Genomic DNA, 19,253 nt, shown 5'->3' with positions numbered 1-19,253 from the left:
GGGCCAGCTGGCAGTTGGATGGGAGAATTGGTATAATAGAATCATAGAATATCAGGGTTGGAAGGGACCTCAGGAGGTCATCTAGTCCAACCCCCTGCTCAAAGCAGGACCAATTCCTAATTAATTGTCAAGCCTGACCTTAAAAACTTCTAAGGAAGGAGATTCTACCACCTCCCTAAGTAACGCATTCCAGTGTTTCACCACCCTCCTAGTGAAAAAGTTTTTCCTAATATCCAACCTAAACCTCCCCCACTGCAACTTGAGACCATTACTCCTTGTCCTGTCCTCTTCTACCACTGAGAATAGTCTAGAACCATCCTCTCTGGAACCACCTCTCAGGTAGTTGAAAGCAGCTATCAAATCCCCCCTCATTCTTCTCTTCTGCAGACTAAACAATCCCAGTTCCCTCAGCCTCTCCTCATAAGTCATATGTTCCAGACCCCTAATCATTTTTGTTGCCCTTCGCTGGGCTCTCTCCAATTTATCCACATCCTTCTTGTAGTGTGGGGCCCAAAACTGGACACAGTACTCCAGATGAGGCCTCACCAATGTCGAATAGAGGGAGACGATCATGTTCCTCGATCTGCTCGCTATGCCCCTACTTATACATCCCAAAATGCCATTGGCCTTCTTGGCAACAAGGGCACACTGCTGACTCATATCCAGCTTCTCGTCCACTGTCACCCCTAGGTCCTTTTCCGCAGAACTGCTGCCTAGCCACTCGGTCCCTAGTCTGTAGCGGTGCATTGGGTTCTTCCGTCCTAAGTGCAGGACCCTGCATTTATCCTTATTGAACCTCATCAGATTTCTTTTGGCCCAATCCTCCAATTTGTCTAGGTCCCTCTATATCCTATCCCTGCCCTCCAGCATATCTACCACTCCTCCTAGTTTAATATCATCCGCAAATTTGCTGAGAGTGCAATCCACACCATCCTCCAGATCATTTATGAAGATATTGAACAAAACCGGCCCCAGGACCAACCTCCTCCTTGCCCAAACCTGCTGTGGTCCAATGGGGCTAGTGAGATCACACACATACTTGGACAAGTAATTATCCTGCAAACTGCAGTGTGGTGTATTGCCAAGTCCTGTTACAAGCCAAGGCTCTGGAGTCATCCATTTCAGTGTAGCGTCACACCAAAGTGAGATCAGAGTATATTTGACTTCCTGCCATTTCTGTTTTTGTATACTGTTAAAAAGTTGACAGTGGTGGAAACTTATTTTTACAGCTCAGAACTAAGTTTTTGACTAGCAGATGCTTCCGTAGGAGAAGATTATTTATTTCCTAGGACTTTAACCATGACTCCTAAATCAGTGGTTTTCAACCTGTGGACCATGGACCTCGGAGGGTCAGCAGGCTATGTCTCAGCAGTCTGCGAAAGGTTGTCATTACCAAAGAACCATGGTTTTCAACCAGTGGTCTACAGACCCCTGGAGGTCCACAGACTCTGTCTCAGATTTCCACCTCCATTCAAAATTTTTAGGGCTCTGCAAATGAAAAAAGGTTGAAAACCACTTTCCTAGATCAATCACTGTGACCGGAGTCCCCGGGGAGCCAACTGAGGTCACTCAATTAGGGTGAACTACAAAGAATGGGGCAGACAATCCCCAAAGATGGTGAATATTCCAATACTTAGATTTACCAAGCCAGCTCAAAACAGTTTCTATATAATACCTCACTGGTTATCCAGAAGTCAACAACACAGTTCCTTTGAAGTAACCCCGCCTTAGGCCTCCATCCAGACACCCAAGCCAAATATGATGAGGATTACTGAAAATCTTATTCATCATATAAAAGAGTTTTACCAGTCCCAAAGGATCAGACACATTACCTCCCAGGTTAATGAATATTCCAGATCTTACCCAAATACTCACTTATAGCCAATTCTTATTAACTAAATTAAAATTTATTAAAAAAGAAAAGAGAGAGAGAGAGTAGTGGTTAAAATATCAGTGTACATAAGACATGAGTACAATTCTTGAGATTCAGACTCATAGCAGAGATGGTGAGTTTTGTAGTTGCAGCTTAGGACTGGGATCTCAGCCCTATGACTTAAGCTTCTCCTGCATGAAGCATTATGCAGAACAGAGATAAAAAGGATTGGGGCTCAAGCCTTTTTTATACAGTTTCATACAGTTTCGCCTTCTTTGACGGGTTGGAGTCCTTCAGCAAACAATAGGCAATTATGGAGACTTATTTCCAAAGAACCACCGGTAATTAGTTACACAAATTAACACAGGGCAATTTATCCATTAAGCAGTCTATCACAAACTTCAAAGAGACATATAGACAATGACATTATTGCACCCAAGATTCATCTAAATGTTAATATTCCCTTTTGATCTCTGAATTAATAGCTTTAGTGACAGACAGGAACCATCTGTTTACATGGTTAATCATTAAACAACATATAAGTAAACATATACAATTAGTGATCACCTTGAATTTCTAACAATATAGGTTTGCATTTCAAATTTCGAATCTAGCCTATCTACCATGGAATGGCCCTAATTAGCATTCGCATACTGTTTTAACATGTCTGTAATGGTTGACTTTCGGTTATTTAGCCTACAAGCTGCTTAACCCTTTCTGGCCATGTGTCATACTTCGTATAACATTTGCTGCAGTTATATAACAGTGGTTGCAACAATGGATTACATGTTTACATTTTAATCAGATAACATCACAATCACACTTTGAATTCATAATTAGAGTGTGATGTCAAGCTATCATAGTTCTCTGATATTCAGCAATAGATAGCTTTGTCAGGAGTGGCAGGCATTGGCTCAGGAGGTCTGGGCAGCTGGATTGACTGGCTAAACTAGAAGGTTGCCCAGATTTTTGATGGGGAGGGTATAATGGGGTAGGACTGATCTATTAAGTCTAGCCAAAATCTATTACTCTCACATGGCTTTGTTGGGGGCTGCAGCTGACTTGTTTAAAAAAAGTTGTACCGAGCCCAGATGTCTGTAATGGCTGTGGGAATAGCATGCTGGTCCCATTGAATTGGGGAAGCTATTATTTATGTCCCTTGTACCTATGAGACTAACTCTACACCCTTGTAGGTCTTATTGGCTTAATAGCTTGATCCATAGATTCCCCTTCTGCATAAAACACCACAAAGGGAATAAGTTGGCCCTAGAACAGGGGTGGCCAGCCTGTGGCTCCGGAGCCACATGCGGCTCTGCAGAAGTTAATATGCTGCTCCTTGTATAGGCACCGACTCTGGGGCTGCAGCTACAGGTGCCAACTTTCCAATGTGCCAGGAGGTGCTCACTGCTCGACCCCTGGCTGTGCCACAGACCCTGTCCCCACTCCCCCTTCCCTCCCCCTCCCCTGAGCCTGCCGTGCCCTTGCTCCTCCCCCTCCCACCCCCGAGCCTCCTGCACACCACCAAACCACTGATTGGGAGGTGCGGGGAGGTGGGAGGTGCTGATCAGTGGGGCTGCCAGTGGGTGGGAGGTGCTAGCAGGGTGTGGGGGGAGCTGAGGGGGGGTTGCTGACGTATTACTGTGGCTCTTTTGGCAATGTACATTGGTAAATTCTGGCTCCTTCTCAGGATCAGGTTGGCCCTCCCTGCCCTAGAACTACACATTTCTCTAAGAACAGTGGCTTAAAGCTATTTTCCTTCTATTTTTTAGGACAGGGTGGGATGATGTGTTAGTAGGAAATAGGACTAAAACACACATGATTCCATGTCAAAGCAAGCCTTCAATACCATGGATCCTGCTTGACTCTGTCCCCATAACCCTTTTCGCTGCTGCCATTGGCCAGCCATGTCACAGTTGCTCTTTGTGAGGGTTGACAGGGCTAGTCATTGCTGAGTCCAGAGTGCAGTTATGGCTACTTTAGGCAGGATTAAATTGCCACAGCTTTTGCTGTAGAAAATATTAAGTTTTACTAGAGGAAAGAAAAGGAATTCCATTTTTCTCACCCTGCCATTCTCTTGCCCATCCTCTCTTTCCTTTTGTGCCACACAGATCTTTTGCAGAGGGAACAAAGGTGGCTGCACGGAAAAGCAGACATTTCCACATAGTGATCTTTCTCCTCTGCATGATTCTACAGCAGCTTGTTCCTGCTGCTGCAAGCAGGGGCCTTTGTACACCTTGAGGTCTACGTATGCAGGGGCACTGTGTGATGGGGTGTCCACCCCACACAAGTCTGATTGGAGTTAAGGTGGCTGAGTAGGCCAATTAGCTGGGAAGAGGGAGGAGTCTTTGGGGCTGCTGGGAAAGGCTGCAAGAAGGCAGGCATCAGTCACTCCCTGGGAAGAGAGTTTTTGGAGTTGGTACACCCAGAGAGAGAAGGGGAACCAGAATGGTAGGAAGTAGGCCAGGGAAGGGACAGTGAGGGCAGAAAGAGAAAAATCCCAGAACTCCTAAATTGAGGGTCTCTGGACTGTAACCTGGAGAAGATGGTGGGGCCAGGTTCCCCTACCAGCCACCAAGGGCGTGGCATAAAACTGAGGCAGGGAATGGGAAGACTGCCTAGGACTGCTGATGGACTGTACCCCAGAAAGGGGAACGCTGAGTGACCTAACCAGAGGCCTAAGTCATGAAGGAGATGCTGAGGGCTGTGGAGATAGAGGAGCTGCAGACCAGAGTAAGAGCTAACCACTGACTGGATGTAACCATGCCTTAATGGATGCCAGAACTGAGGATGCCAAATTCAGGATGAACTGCTGAGAAACAGGGCAAGCACAACCCAAAACTGGTGGTTATTCTTTTATAAGATATACCAAACCAGCGACAAAAGTAAAATCCTGTTTCACCACACTGGCTAACAAGAAAACATAAAGGCAGTTTCCTCAGGCATTCAAGTTTTTATATCACCACCAAAAACACTGGATTCAGAGATGAGTGGTTCTTTACAACCAGCCTCATCAAATAATAGGTTCTTCTGGTCCCAAGGGACCAGCCACACACCCAGGTCAATATATAATTTAGATCTGACCCAAAAATCACGCTGATACCAATCCTTTAGTATTTAAAATCTAAAGGTTTATTTATAAAAAGAAAGAAAGGTGAGAGTTAAAATTGGTTAAAGGTATCAATTACACACAGTAATGGCACAGTTCTTGGTTCAGGCTGTAACAGCGATGGAATAAACTGCTGGCTTAAGTCAAGTCTCTGGAGTACATCCACAGCTTGGATGGGTCATTCAGTCCTTTGTTCAGAGCTTCAGTTTGTAGCAAGGTTCCTCCAAAGGTAAGAAGTGGAATTGAAGACAAAATGGAGATGTTTCCAGGGCCTTTTATAGCTTTTGCCATGTGGAGGGCATTCCATTGTTCTTACTGTGGAAAATTACAGCAACAAGATGGAGTTTGGAGTCACATGGGCAAGTCCCATGTCCATGCATTTCGCCTAGTCACAGCAGGGAATTTCATTAAGTGTAGCTGGGCATCTCCCATGGTCCATTATCAGTTAAATGTTCTTTCAATAGGCTACTCAATTTGAATAGTCCCTCCAAGATGTGCTAGCTAATTACTTCATGGGTGTTACCGCAGGAGCAAACATTTGAAATCCAAGTATAGACCCAATACTTATAACTTCACATACAAAAATGATATATGCATACAGATAGCATAATTATATCTATCAAATCATAACCTTTTCATAGACATCTCACTTGACAACTTTTGTACAAGATTTGATGCAAATATATAGCTGTGGTTGTAACAATGATCTATATGGTTATATTGTAATCAGATAATGTCACACAGGGACGTTGGCCTGTAGAGCTAATCCCCAGAGTGACCAACCAATGAGGAGGCACCAGCCCAGTGGTGAGTGGAGCACACTGTGTCACACTGTCTGATTGAACAGTGTAATTTTCAACTTGTTGGCTTGTGTCACATCCTTCCATTATTTAATTGTTGGTTTTTGTATGTAAACTTCATGAAATCAGAAGAATAAATTAGATCTTGCGTACAGCTTTTTAGATGGCTCATTATTCACATCACCCGAGAATCCTCTAGCACATATTTTAACAAGACAGCTTTTATTCCACTGTACTTGAAGAATTACTACAGAATTGGTTTGCTTTTCAAGACCCAAAAGAATACCAAAACGTAGTTTGGGCATTTATATTATGGTGCTGAGTTTCTGCACTTAGGTCCCAATTCTACAAAATGCCAAGCAGCTCAGTTTCTATCAAAATGCATGAGAGTTGAGAGTGCTCAATGGGCGTTAAGAGGGTTAACAACTCATAGGAGGCACTCAGTATCTTGCAGAATCAACCACCTTGATTGCTTTTTTTCACCTTAATAGTATAATAGACACTTGTTTGCAGCAGCACCTTATCAGAGCAAACACCGCTTACAAGGAACATTTTCTTTGGGAACACTTTCCCTACCATGAATTGTCCACTCAGTAACAGCAACATTGCCACCTCATAAGAGCAACATTTGTGATGTCACATCCTCTACTTACTTAAATCATTTTTTGGTGTCAAAAACTGACAAAATGCCAAGAAGTCTCCCACTGAAAGAAAAAGTACAGATTATCCAAAACTGTCAAACTCCGGGGGCTACTCAAAACCAAGTTGCAGTCAAGTGGGAGTTGCACGGGTCAGTTGTATGCAGAATGTGGAAGCAGAAGGATAAGCTTTTGACTAAATACAAAGATGAACAGTCAAACAGCTGCTGTGAGTGGGTGCGTGAAGAAAAAGACCCTGATGTCGACCAGGCTCTCTTTATATGGTTAAAGGAGAAGAGGACACAAGGAGCACTGCTTGCTGGGTCCACTATGAAGGAAAAAGCCCTTCAGCTTGCTACTTCACTTGGATTGAATGATTTTAAGGCAAGTGATGGTTAGTTTACCAGATGGAAGAAACGCTTTAGTGTCACTTTCAAAAAAGAATATGGTGAAAAACAGTCAGCAGACAGAGCAGCTGCTGAGCAGTGACAGTGCAAAACATTTCCTCACATTCTGGAAAAGTTTTCCCCAGCTGACATCTACAATGCTGATGAAACAGGACTTTATCTGAAAGGGTTCTGTGACAGAGGGCATGTAGAAAAAAATGAAAATCTAGAAGGAGGGAAAGTTTCAAAGGACAGAGTGACTGTGCTCACCTTTGCCAACATGGATGGGTGTGACAAACACCTGCTGTTCATGACTGGGAAGTCAAAATGACCCTGATGCTTTCTGAAGGATTTCAGGAAACTTCCCCTAAATTATGTCAGTTCAGCGAATGCCTGGGTCACAGGTGAGATTTTCATCGACTGGCTAAAAAATGGGATCATCAGCTTCGCTCGCAGAGCCATAAAATACGTCTCTTCCTGGATAACTGATCCGTACAACCCCAAAGCAGGCTGTCTTTGGTCAGAGGACACTCCCCATAACAGCAACAGCCGCTTAGGAGTAACATAGTAAAAGGGCACTGATATGTTGCTACTAACGAGCATCTATTGTATTTACTAGTGACCTGAAGGACTCTTAACTACATTCTGCAATTACTGCCTTAGCTGACTGCTCTAAATCAAGCAGCTCAGGAGGAGTGGGCATGAGTACAGGCGTAGTAGAATCACCTGATGAACCAGGCTGAACCAAAGATTATTTTACTTCCAGCAAGACCTCTGACATTTGTTTGGTTTAGGCTGGGAAGTGGGCAAGAGCAGAAAAAAATATTGTTAATGGCAGCACAAATGTACTTTACTGGAAGGAAAGAGCTCTCTGAAAGCTGTGCAAGTTGGCCAAGGTTTTGCATGCAAGTTTCTTCACACATACAAATGTCCTTTTCACTGGGAGTTCCACTACACATTTATCTAACAGTGTAAAACCCAATGTAAAAATAAAAATCATGCACAATCTGTGAGGAAATTTGTGCTTTTATAAAATTTTAATATATTTCAGAAAATTGGCTACTTTCACTGGGCGCTCTCTTTAATATTTAATGAAAAGCTTCCCACTGCATTGGCCAGATCGCAAATCCTTTTTTTACTTGGAGGACAGTGTTTTAATCTAACTGTAGCATTTTAAGATGATACAAGTTATCAGCTGAATTTAGTATTCTTGGGTTGCTCAGAAACACTACTTAGCACCTCTACCATCTGACTACTTAGTAGAACTTTGTACAAAAGGTGATTCATTGTGTTTTGAAACATGAATAATTTCTTAGTTGAAGATTCATGGGTGTGGGAAGTTATTTTAAGTAGTCACAACACGAAACTGAAGGAACAGCACAGGGATAATTAAATGTATTGTACGCTGCCATAATTGAGGCAAGTGTTGCTGTAACCATGTTGGACCCAGGATATTAGAGAGACAAGGTGGCTGAGGTAATCTCTTTTCACACATATTTCAAGGGACCATTCAAGTTGGGCCAGTTAACTAGCCACTTCACCCGGAATGGTCCTTTAAAATATGTCTTAACTACTTATGCTAAACAATCTGTTCCACCTTGTATTTAGCTGTGGCATTTAGCTGTGTAAGCTCAAAAGCTTGTCTCTCTCACCAACAGAAGTTGGTCCAATAAAAGATATTACCTCATGCACCTTGTCTTGCTGTTGAGGCAAGTCAGGTAATCACTCAGTTTGCAGTATAGACTGCACGTAGGAGAACATAATTTCTCTCTGCTGGGTGCTGTAATGATCAGTATTTATTATTTAAAATCAGCATAAGCTTTATGGTACCACGCCATCCAAGGAGAAGCATAAAGTTAGTAGTAAGGGAGTTATGATATGAAGAACAACTGAAGGAAAGAGGGTAATGGCCACCCAGATATCTGGTAATGAATTGCAGCCATCTTAACCAGTTAAAGTGTACCTCAATTCTTTAAAGTCATGAAATGTATATGAAAAGCTCATGACTCACTGGTTATTAATATCATCCTGTAATGTAGATGCAAGCAACTGATGCAAAGTTAAGAATATAAACTGAAATTATAATTCTTAAAATGTGTTTGAAAGCCAAGCAGGAGTTATACCACCTTAGACAAAGTAATGCAGTTCTTCCACCCCAGAGTTACTTCCAAACTACTTCGAAAGACAATGAGAATGTATTTACATATGGAATAAACAGAACCACCAAGCTAACAAGGGGTAGAGGAAACCTCACACTACCACGGTAGGGGAGGAGATTGACGGTCACCTGTCTAATGTTCATTCAGTTGCACTGGAGAGGACAGGAACTAAATCATTTGCATTTTAGCAAACAAACCCAGTGTGGGAAGAAGCAGCAGGACACTTCCTTCAAGACAGACTATATCAGGGATTGGCAACCTTTGGCATGTGGCCCATCAGGGAAAGCCCCTGGCTGGCCAGGACGGTTTGTTTACCTGCAGCATCCGCAGGTTCAGTCGATTGCAGCTCCCACTGGCTGCGGTTCGCCGTTCCAGGCCAATGGGGGCTGCGGGAAGCGGCGCGGCCGAGGGATGTGCTGGCCGCCACTTTCCGCAGCCCCCTTGGCTTGGAACGGCGAACTGCAGCCAGTGGAAGCTGTGATCAACTGAACCCCTGTGGACGCAGGTAAGCAAACTGTCCCAGCCCACCAGCGGATTTCCCTGATGGGCCACATGCCAAAGGTTGCCAATCCCTGGACTATATGTTGCCTACCTTAGAGCAGGAAATTGACTTTTATCTGGAGTTGTCCTTCAGAAGAATCCATTTTAAAAGATTCAATGGACTGTAAAAGAGGGGGTATAGAATCCCAAATTATCTGTCTTTCACCTAAGAAGACAAAGGTACCAGGCCTTTGACTTTAGGGGATAGATCCTGATCCAGGAGCTCTGTCAGCCATCTTGATGGAAATGTGGTGAGGATTTTACCTTGAACAAAGTCTATCTTATTAAGTTTTAGTTACAAGAAAGAATTTATCTTTATTTCTCTAGTAACCATTTCCGACTTTAATCCTTATATTTGTACTCACTTAAAATCTATCTCTATGGAATGAAATCAACTTGTTTTATTTTTATTCTAAACCAACCCAGCACTGTGTTTGAACTGAACTGTTTGACAACTCCAGTTAAAGGAACAGACTGTTGGATATCGACTCTTTAAAGGAGCAATGAACTTTAATATTTCTCTGATTGTTCCAGGACAGGACTGGAAGTTTCAGAAAACATGTTTGAGGGGAAATTCAGGGTTACGAAGAGCATAGGCTCATCTTACCAGTAGTTAACCAAGGCTGGTGGCATCCAGTGGAAGTATGTGGTATTACAGGTAGGCTCCAAAGCTTTGGAGCCTGGCTGCCCAATACATAGACATAAAGTGCATGCTTGTTGCTGATTGTGGGCATCCTAGGCAGAGATCTGCAGCAGCAAACCTTTAAGGAACTTAAAGGTTATAGTGTAAGAGTGACAACTCTTCACCAGTCTGGATTGCAACCCAGAACATAATAGGAGTATTTTAATATATATAATTTGTTAAGCACTAATTATATTTTTGTTCACGAAGTGCAGACAGTCCCTGTCCCAAATGGTTTACAATCTAAGCAGATATGCAGGTGAGGTTGTGTAATGTTAATAATGTGGGAGTGACTACCCAATGCCTGAATTATAACTCCTAGTATGTCTAGTGTGAAGTAAGTGTTTTCAGAAGCCTCAGGAATCTCAGACTGAACTGAGTACTTTCATGTAATTATTTTCATGTAATATTTCAGTTTCATTTAATATTTCTTAGGTGTGGAGGATGCATGAGAAGGCTCCAGTTGTTTATTAGGATATGTAATGGAGACTGCTCAGTCAGATCTCTCATCTCTATTTTCTTGTTAGTTTATTTTTAAAAAAAGATATTACGAAGAACATGACCTTAATGCTCTTAAGGAGAAATTAACTTTGCAGATGAATTGTCCAGCCCCCAGTCCAAATATTGTTTGACACAGGACACAAGAGGTGGTGAATTTAAAGTGACAGATCTACAGAACACTGGTTTTCTTAAGGCGAATCTTGGTCACCCCTTCCACAGTCTCCCAATTACCTGAAGCAAAGGATCCCTGTTCTGTTCAACTGCCTAGGAAAGGTGACAGATGTGTGGAACCAATGCAGGAGTATGCACTCTCTGAATATGTCTATCAGGCAATATAAGCCCAGGGTTAGTAAAACTCGAGTTAGCAGACCCTGGGTTTGTTAACATACGGCTTGAGCATCTCCTTTGTAACCTTAGGTTAGGAATTGTTGAACCTTGGGTCCCAACCTGGGGTTCCGGCATCTACACTGCATTATGAAGGCCTGAGCCCATCCACCTATATCCCAGACTTCCTTGTGCCCTCCCAAACTGTGGCCTGTCTAGGCCTTTGTTTGTTCAGCAGTGTGGGAAAACTTGACTGTCCACCAAATTTGACTGTCCAGAGGACAAAGAAAATCAGCCCATGGGATTCCGGAATACTTTTGGTGCACTCCCAGGGTATGAGCCCAATTGGGCTATGTCTACCTTGCAAAGCAATAGGGCTTGAACACTGGATCCTGGCTTGACTTAGGATCAGATCCTCCACCCACAGGCTTCTGGAACCCTGGCTCCAAGCCCTGGGTTAGTGCAATTTGTGTGTGGATGTAATGGATATTAGCTTGAGCCTGAGTTTGAATCCTGGGTTTACAATGCAGTGTAGACATACCCTCTGCGTTCTTCAGAGCTGATCTCTATAGGGACAGCCACTGCATGCAGCCTCCGATGGATGAGGTAGAGCAAGAATGGTGGTGGCCATGACTATGTAGATCTCATAGTCCAAATGCCCCATTTCCATGCAGGAGACTTGCAGTAGCTGCAAGGGTCTTGAAGGATGAATACCTTTTCTTCTAATCACTGTAGGATTGGGCTCCTATAGTGTTCACACCTTGTATTATAACCAGTACAAAAATAAAACCTACAGAATAAAGCCATCATGACCACTCTCTTCTCTGTGCCCTTCCCAACTGCAGAGATCCACTCCATTCCTTAATAAATACATTTATTTAAAGAAACAGAGGCACTCTCCTTTGATCCCACTATGAAAGCCCATTTTCAGCTCTATCAGTTTAAACTGCATTTTAACAAGATTGAAAATATGGCTCTTCCCATTGCAGTTCTTAGGTATTTAATCCTGTCACTCAGAGTGAACATGAGAATAGCCTCTTTCAATGGCCAACAGCCCCTTCTTCACACTGATTTTAGCTGGCTGCTTCAGCACAGAAGCTGTCAGCTGTAGAACCAGTTTAGTGTTCCGTGTCAGCAGTAGCATTTTCTATGCAAGATTAACATGCAAATTGTCCAAAGGAGCAGACCTACAGATATTCTGGTCTGCTATCCTGAGTCTCTCAGAGGCCAAGAGATGTTTCAGAGGCAGATGGAACTGCTGCAGTAATGCACTTAGCCAAATGTTCAGACATATGCTATGGCATGAAACACCTTCCTAAGCCTGGGGAAACTGATGATTAAAGGCAAAGTTTTCAAAGGAAACCACAACTTTGGGGTCCGGGTGGGGGTGGGGAATCCATTAGTGCCTTCAAACCAGTTCACCACCTGACAATAAATGTCCACCCATAAAATCAGGTCCATAAAATGTGGACTCTTGCAGGGGTCATAGGGGTCTGTTTATTTTTGCCAGCATACCCTTTGTATCTTCATTTGAAAAGCAGGCCTTGAGAGTGTACAGTAGCATATTACTGCTGTGAACTTCAATGATAGAAGAAAATCATTCCGTAGTGTGCAAAACTTCATTAAACAAAATCACTTCAGCTCATCTGCAAGGATAAGGAGAGCATAGGCATGAAATATGCTTTGAGGAGGGCTGCATTAATCGGTATTAGGGAGTAGGCATTCCTAAGAAGGAGGGTGTGCTACTCGAAAAGGTCTTCTTTCAATAGAGCCAAACCTTGGCTGCATAAAGCTTCCCTTTTGGTTAATTTGACCACACACTAGGAAACGCTTGAAGCATTTACAACATTACCTACGTCAAGAGATCAAAAATCATGAGTCAGAACCCCTCAAAATCATGGAATTGGCCCATTTGAGATTTAATATGAGATTTAAACAAAAATTATGTGTTTTTAAGTCAGTCTCTTGATTTTTGAACTCCCCCTGACCATTCCCAGGGTGTGTGCATGTGACAATTAGGGTTGCCCACTCTCCCACGAGTACTGGGTAAGGAGATTTTGGCCTGCCACAGGAGCTCTCACTCCTGCTGTGGTGCTGTATGATTAAAGATGATCATTTATATCATTCTTGCTACTACTGCTGTACAATGGCACTAAATTTGATACAAAGTGTATCATGTAAGGTGTCAATGGAAAAGTTACAATCTGTCAAGTATAATTATCCTGGTTAAATCCAGATATCATATTTGTATCAAAAGTTATGAATATTGGCTCTGTATTTGTACCTCAGATGTGTTGGTTCTCGGGTGACACCCACAAGGTAGCTTTTACATACTGTCTAGCCAGCCCAGTGTTGATGAACCATTCAGTTGTGGATGGACCATTCCTGTGGTGATTAAGGGAAATCAGCTCTTCAGTGAGTCTTCCTTCGGTTGCCCCAGACAGCAAGGAGCCAATGGCCACCCCTGTGACACAGCAAATCACACTGAAAATCAGTTGCATATATATGATTCTTTAACCATTCAATAACTCTCTTATTTTATTATTAAATCTTTAGTTAGTTTACCAAGGATTGACTGACAGCATGATATTTGGGTAAGATTTGAGATACATATTGACCTGGGGGTAAGTGTCTGAGCCTTTGGGATTAGTAGACCCCCACATATGGTAAATTGGGTTTTCAGTAACCTTTCACTATATTAGACCTGTGTCTGAATGTCAGCCAAGGGTTGGAGTGCCTAAAAGGGACTGTGTTTGGCTTCTTGTTAACCAGGGTGGAGCTATAGAAGCTTTTTTGATACTGGATTGGTGAATCTAATTATAGAATAAGCCATCAGTTTTGGGGGGCTTGTCTGCCCTGGTTCTTGCAGTCTGCCCTGAGTGTGCCATTCTCAGTATGGTTCATCTGAGGCACCCCATCACACTCACATCTGCCTGTCTTCTGTCCAGCAATTAATCCTGTCCTCCAGTCCCCCACCAGTTCTGTCCCCACCCAACCCTGCTCTGTTCAGCCACACATCCCATTGATCCCCCACTGTCCTCAATTCACCCTCTCAGCTCTCACCCCATCTGCTCAGAACTCACCATCAATACAGCCCTCCCACCCCATCACTCCCACCCTCCTCACTTCAGCCACCAGGCCATAGTTCAACCCTCTCAGCCTCACCTCTGCTTCTCTTAGGGTTCCTCCCCCTCCCCGAGCCTGGGAGGGTCTGCCGTGGGATCCTCTCCCACTTCCCAGGCTGACAGGGGAGCAGCCACCCTCTGTGACAGCCAGAGCACACACTTCTGGGTTCCCGCTGTCTGCTGTGGGTGGAGGGGACAGAGGAGGCTGACAGCCGGAGGTCCAGTCGCCCAGGGCTGACAGCAATTTCTAAGTAAAATTAAGCCTCACTCATGATCTTGAGACAGAACTCTCAAATGTCAGGATTTTTTTTTTCAGCTATGTCTGAAAAAAACCCTCCTGATATTTCAGAGTTCTGTCATGAGATCATGAGTGAGACTTAATTTTATTTAGAAATTGCAGCTCTCAAGATAAATTCACAAGATTTGGCATGTCTGCATTTAGTTTAAATCTCTGATTGCAGAAAGTTTGTTGTTAATTTGAGCTGGATCACACAAGCTTTTCACATAGCAAGGACTAGTGGTCCTACCTGTCGCTGGTCATACACACAGTTCTGATATAAATACACTATACTCTGAACTCTCTAGCCATGCCTGAGCCAGCTGAGGGTGCGAGCCTTCCTCCCACTGAGTTCAATGGGAGATTTGTCTGAGCAAAGGATGCAGGATTGGGCAGGAGGTCAGGAAGTCTCCAACATGAAATCTTTCATCACTAAATGTGAAAAAAGTTCTATTAAGTAGAGACTTAATTAAGCAGAGACCGTTGTATTCAGCAGAGGCACGAACTGGGTTTCCTGTTATACAGAAGCCTTCTGAGACATATACTATCCATCTGTTGTTCATAATTTTTAAATAATTGTTTTACTTACAATTCAACTGAATCCTGCTTCTTTCCCAACTCTCCACCAGTTTGTTATTAAATAGTTGTTTGAGAATGCTGGGCCACTAGTGCTGATTTAAAGAAAAGGAAAAGAGAGGCTTGCTTTGTAGACAAAGAACTGAGTGGATTGTAATAAACAGATAAGAAAAATAGTAGTAGGTCAATGTCCGTTTGAAGGCATGTGAAGTATATTTCCATATTGTTTTTCCATTTTCCTTTACTTACAATAGCCTCTCAGAAATGGGAAGAGAATATTTCTTTTGCTAACACTTTGTCTTCTTCTTGCAATATTTTATCATACATTTCTCATAGAGATCTACTTCAGTTATTGGCTTACCCTGTTTGCCAACAATCACCACAGTATTAGCATAGCGAAAAAAAAGAAAAAAGTTTTAGTGAACTCCTCTCTGTTGGATGTCCCAATAGCAGCAAAGCAAAACAATAGTATAGGTCCTACATAAAGGCTGAGGGCCTGACTCACCACTACCTTGCGCTTTTCATAATCATTTACTCCTCTACAAAATGAGCTTAATCCTTAGCTCCTAATCTGACTGCTCTGTGCTACCTCAAGTGCACAAGACAGCCTTAAAGGGACAAGCCAAAATTCCTCTGAAACAGGGCAACCCTCGAATCACTGGCAAAATGCCACTCGCTCCCCACCCCCTCTACATAGGCAGCTCCTCAGGGAAGAGGAGGAGACATGCCAGAGGCTGGAAGGATCAGGCACAGCACAAAGCACTCCTCAATCCTCAGACAGCCCTATGGGACCACAGTAGTTGGCATAATTTAGAACAGCCCTTTGGTTACTCTAAAATAGGGAGTGTCCATTTTGGCCTCCAGCCAACCCAGGAATGGGAAAGAGGAAAGAGGCTTAGAGTCACCTTCCCTGCTACTCTCCTCAATTGCACTAGATGTAAATTGAGCTAGATAGTTATGACGTGGATGTAAATTCCTAGCAGATCAGAATAGAAGCATTTACATCAACTTTGCCCTCTATTTGTAAAGAGGTAAATTATCACATAAGCTACACAATGGCAAGGAACTGGGAGGTGGATATTTTGTTTAATTTCTTGGGGACACAGGGTTTCTTCTTCACAGGTATGTGATGAAAGATGGGGTGAGGAGTGGGAACTGGGAGGGTTAATTAAGACAAGTAAGTTAATTAAGTAAGTCTCTTTACTGGCAACATGTTCTGAAAAGGCTCATTGCCATTGTGAGAATACCACAATGCTACCCTTGCTACCCAAAACCTAGCACTGTGTGGCACTTCAGATCAGCTGTATGTGCCAAACAATGGAAACTTCCTTAAAATTGTGGAGCTGATGGCTCAGTTTGATGCTGTACTCCAGGATCATCTAAGAAGAGTCACCACCCAAGAAATGTACACACACCACCACCTTGGAAAAACAATTCAAAATGAGATCATACAATTACTAGCAACAAAAGTCAAACAGAAGATTGTGGCAGATCTGAAGTCAGCAAGATATTACTCTGTTATTCTGGACTGTACACCTGACATCAGCCATACGGAACAAATTACTGCAGTGGTGCGTTGTGTAACAGAACCTAATGAAAATGTCCCTGCAGTGGTGACTGTCAGAGAGCATTTTCTAGAATTTATTGACATTGATGATACCACAGGCGCTGGTATGACAAATGTGCTTCTTAAAAAGCTGGAAGATACGGGAATTGCAATAGCTGACGTGAGAGGTCAGGGCTACGATAATGGTGCCAACATGAGAGGAAAGAACAGAGGAGTGCAGACACGGATCCGAGAGTTAAACCCTGGAGCTTTTTTTGTCTCATGCAGTTCTCATTCATTGAACTTGGTGGTCAGTGATGCAGCATCAGCTTCCAGTGAGGCTGCCAAATTTTTTAATGTAATTCAAAGTATCTATGTATTTTTCTCCGCATCAGCTCATCAATGGCAAATTTTGCAGCAACATCCTCTCTGACACTGAAACCACTGAGTGCCACACAATGGGAAGTCAAGTGGAGGCGATAAAGCCTATCGAACACCAAACTGGGAAGATAGATGATGCCATAGTTGCCATTATGGAGGATAATGCTATGACAGGAACTGTTCATTGGAGAACAGTGGCAGAGGGAAATGGAATCACCAGAAACATACATAACTTCAAATTTCTGTGTGGCTTAGTGTTGTGGCATGATGTACCATTTGAAAGAAATGTTGTAAGCAAGAGACTCCAAGGTGTTGACCTTGATATATCTGGAGCAATGGAACAACTGGACAAAGCAAAGTCATACCTACAGTTTGATCGGTCAGATGAGGGATTTCAAAACGTTCTGAAGAGTGCACAGAAGTTGGCAGAGGAACTTCACACTGAAGCTATTTTCCCACCCATTCAAGAATACAGGAGTCACTGAAGAAGAAGACATTTTGATTACGAGGCACAGGCTAATCCCATAAGAGACCCCAAACAACAATTCAAAGTTGAATTCTTTAACCAGATGCTAGATTGTGCAATACAGTCAGTTGAAGAACGTTTCATGCAGCTCAAGGAACACAGCAGTATATTTTGGGATGTTGCATGATATTCCAAAACTCCTACCTGAAGAAGACCTACACCAGCAATGCAGGGCACTAGAGACAGTGTTGACACATGATGACATGCGCGATATTGATGCGAGTGATTTAGGTGATGAACTGAAAGCCCTTTCAAGATACATTTCAGCAGGATCAACTCCAAAGGCTCTTCTGGAATATATGTGCACAAATAAGATGACCACCCTCTTTTCAAATGCTTTTTGCGCATACTTCTAACACTTCCTGTAACAGTTGCCAGTGGAGAACGCAGCTTCTCCAAGATGAAGTTAATAAAAACAGATCTACGCTCCACAATGACACAGGAGAGGTTGGTCGGCCCGTTGGTCGGCCATATGCTGGCCCAGACTGTGGACCTTCAGCAGGAAGCAGTTCAAATCGTTACAACCAAAAAGACACGGAAAGCACCACTTTGATTATTAAAACAGATAAAAATGTCAGTAATTACTATACAGACAAGAAAAGTTACATTTGCTGTTCCGGCATTTGAAAGTGTTACTTAAAATTTTGGAACAAGGCATTTTAAGTTGTTAGTTCTCCTTTATTGGGGTAGGTAGCAGAGCAGTACCATGAGAGGAGTAGAACAGGAAGAAGGCAGAATTGAGACCTTTCAAAGTTTTGGCTCAAGCGAGGGGGCATGGGGACATCACTTGAGCTCCCCGCCTCAGGTGCCAAAATGTTGTGGGCCGGCCCTACATCCCAGAGAGCCATGAATGTGACTAATGGTAACAAATGCACTCTCTCCCTGAACTTGATAGACCACAGAGTTTATGTAAGCATTCACATAGAATTCTAAGGGATTAATTTGCATGCAAACTCTGTCAGCTTCTTACTGTGCTACTTGAGTTACTCATGAAAAAATGTGTTGAATATTTGCTCCCTTGTCATAGGTACTTTGTCTACATATAAACTTTCCAAATTTTTACCAGAAAGAAATTCTTATCTACTGTATACCTTTCAAGACAAATCTAGCAGAACTGCAGTGATTCCCTCTGGTTCTTTAGAATAAAGCACAGTTTGATCAATATTGCTGTTATGCACAGAACAATTTGCTAAATGTTTTTGCAGTATTCAATCAGCTCTGGACTCTAAATTAGTCAGACTATGAGGTACAGACTTCGGGTTACAGAAGAAAGTCTAAACTTGAACCAGTGCAGATATTTGTTCCCTTTTTTCATACAAAAAAAGCATGTTCCTTTTTATATATGCTTTGCAAAAGAGGTAGGGGGTGTGTGTGTGTGTGTGTGCACGCAGGGATTTGAATAGGAAGGTTGTGCATCAGAAGGCAGATGGAGAGAGTTTTGAGGGCTAGGACAGAAGACACAAAGAGTGTGAAGAGTGTTAAGAAGTCATGCTAGAATTGTAATAGAACTTAACAGAACCCAGTGGGATGTGCTGGCATGAGAAGACGCTCTCATTCTGACAAGTCTTTAGCCATGGACTCTTACCCCTTTTTCTCTGGGTCCCTCCCACATCTTCTCTGTGGTAGACTCTGGGAGGTGCAGCAGCATAGGTGAGACACTGAGGCCTGCGCTCTGTCTAGGACCCGCTCCCCATATTCATGAGCCTCTCCCTCATGAAGTCTCCCTCTTTGTCCTTGTGGAAGTTGAACAAAGAACCCCATTCATGGGAAAATCTCTAGGAAAAAATGAGACTGAAGAGGGGGTCTGGACAGC

At 43.0% G+C, this 19,253-nt stretch overlaps 1 long non-coding RNA gene across 1 annotated transcript; it reads right to left on the bottom strand.

The window, feature by feature from the left end:
• Positions 1 to 12,533: 12,533 nt before the first annotated feature.
• LOC144275657 (uncharacterized) lies at positions 12,534 to 15,070 on the bottom strand. Its single transcript, XR_013348062.1, has 3 exons — positions 15,001 to 15,070; positions 13,294 to 13,473; positions 12,534 to 12,655 (listed from the first exon to the last, which is right to left on the bottom strand). It is a non-coding gene; the product is annotated as an uncharacterized LOC144275657 (long non-coding RNA).
• Between the last annotated feature and the right edge of the window lie 4,183 nt (positions 15,071 to 19,253).

Source organism: Eretmochelys imbricata, chromosome 1 (genome assembly GCF_965152235.1).
Source record: "Eretmochelys imbricata isolate rEreImb1 chromosome 1, rEreImb1.hap1, whole genome shotgun sequence".
NCBI lineage: Eukaryota > Metazoa > Chordata > Testudines > Cheloniidae > Eretmochelys > Eretmochelys imbricata.
Note: the sequence above shows the minus strand (reverse complement) of the source record. Positions and strands in the feature narration are given on the sequence as shown.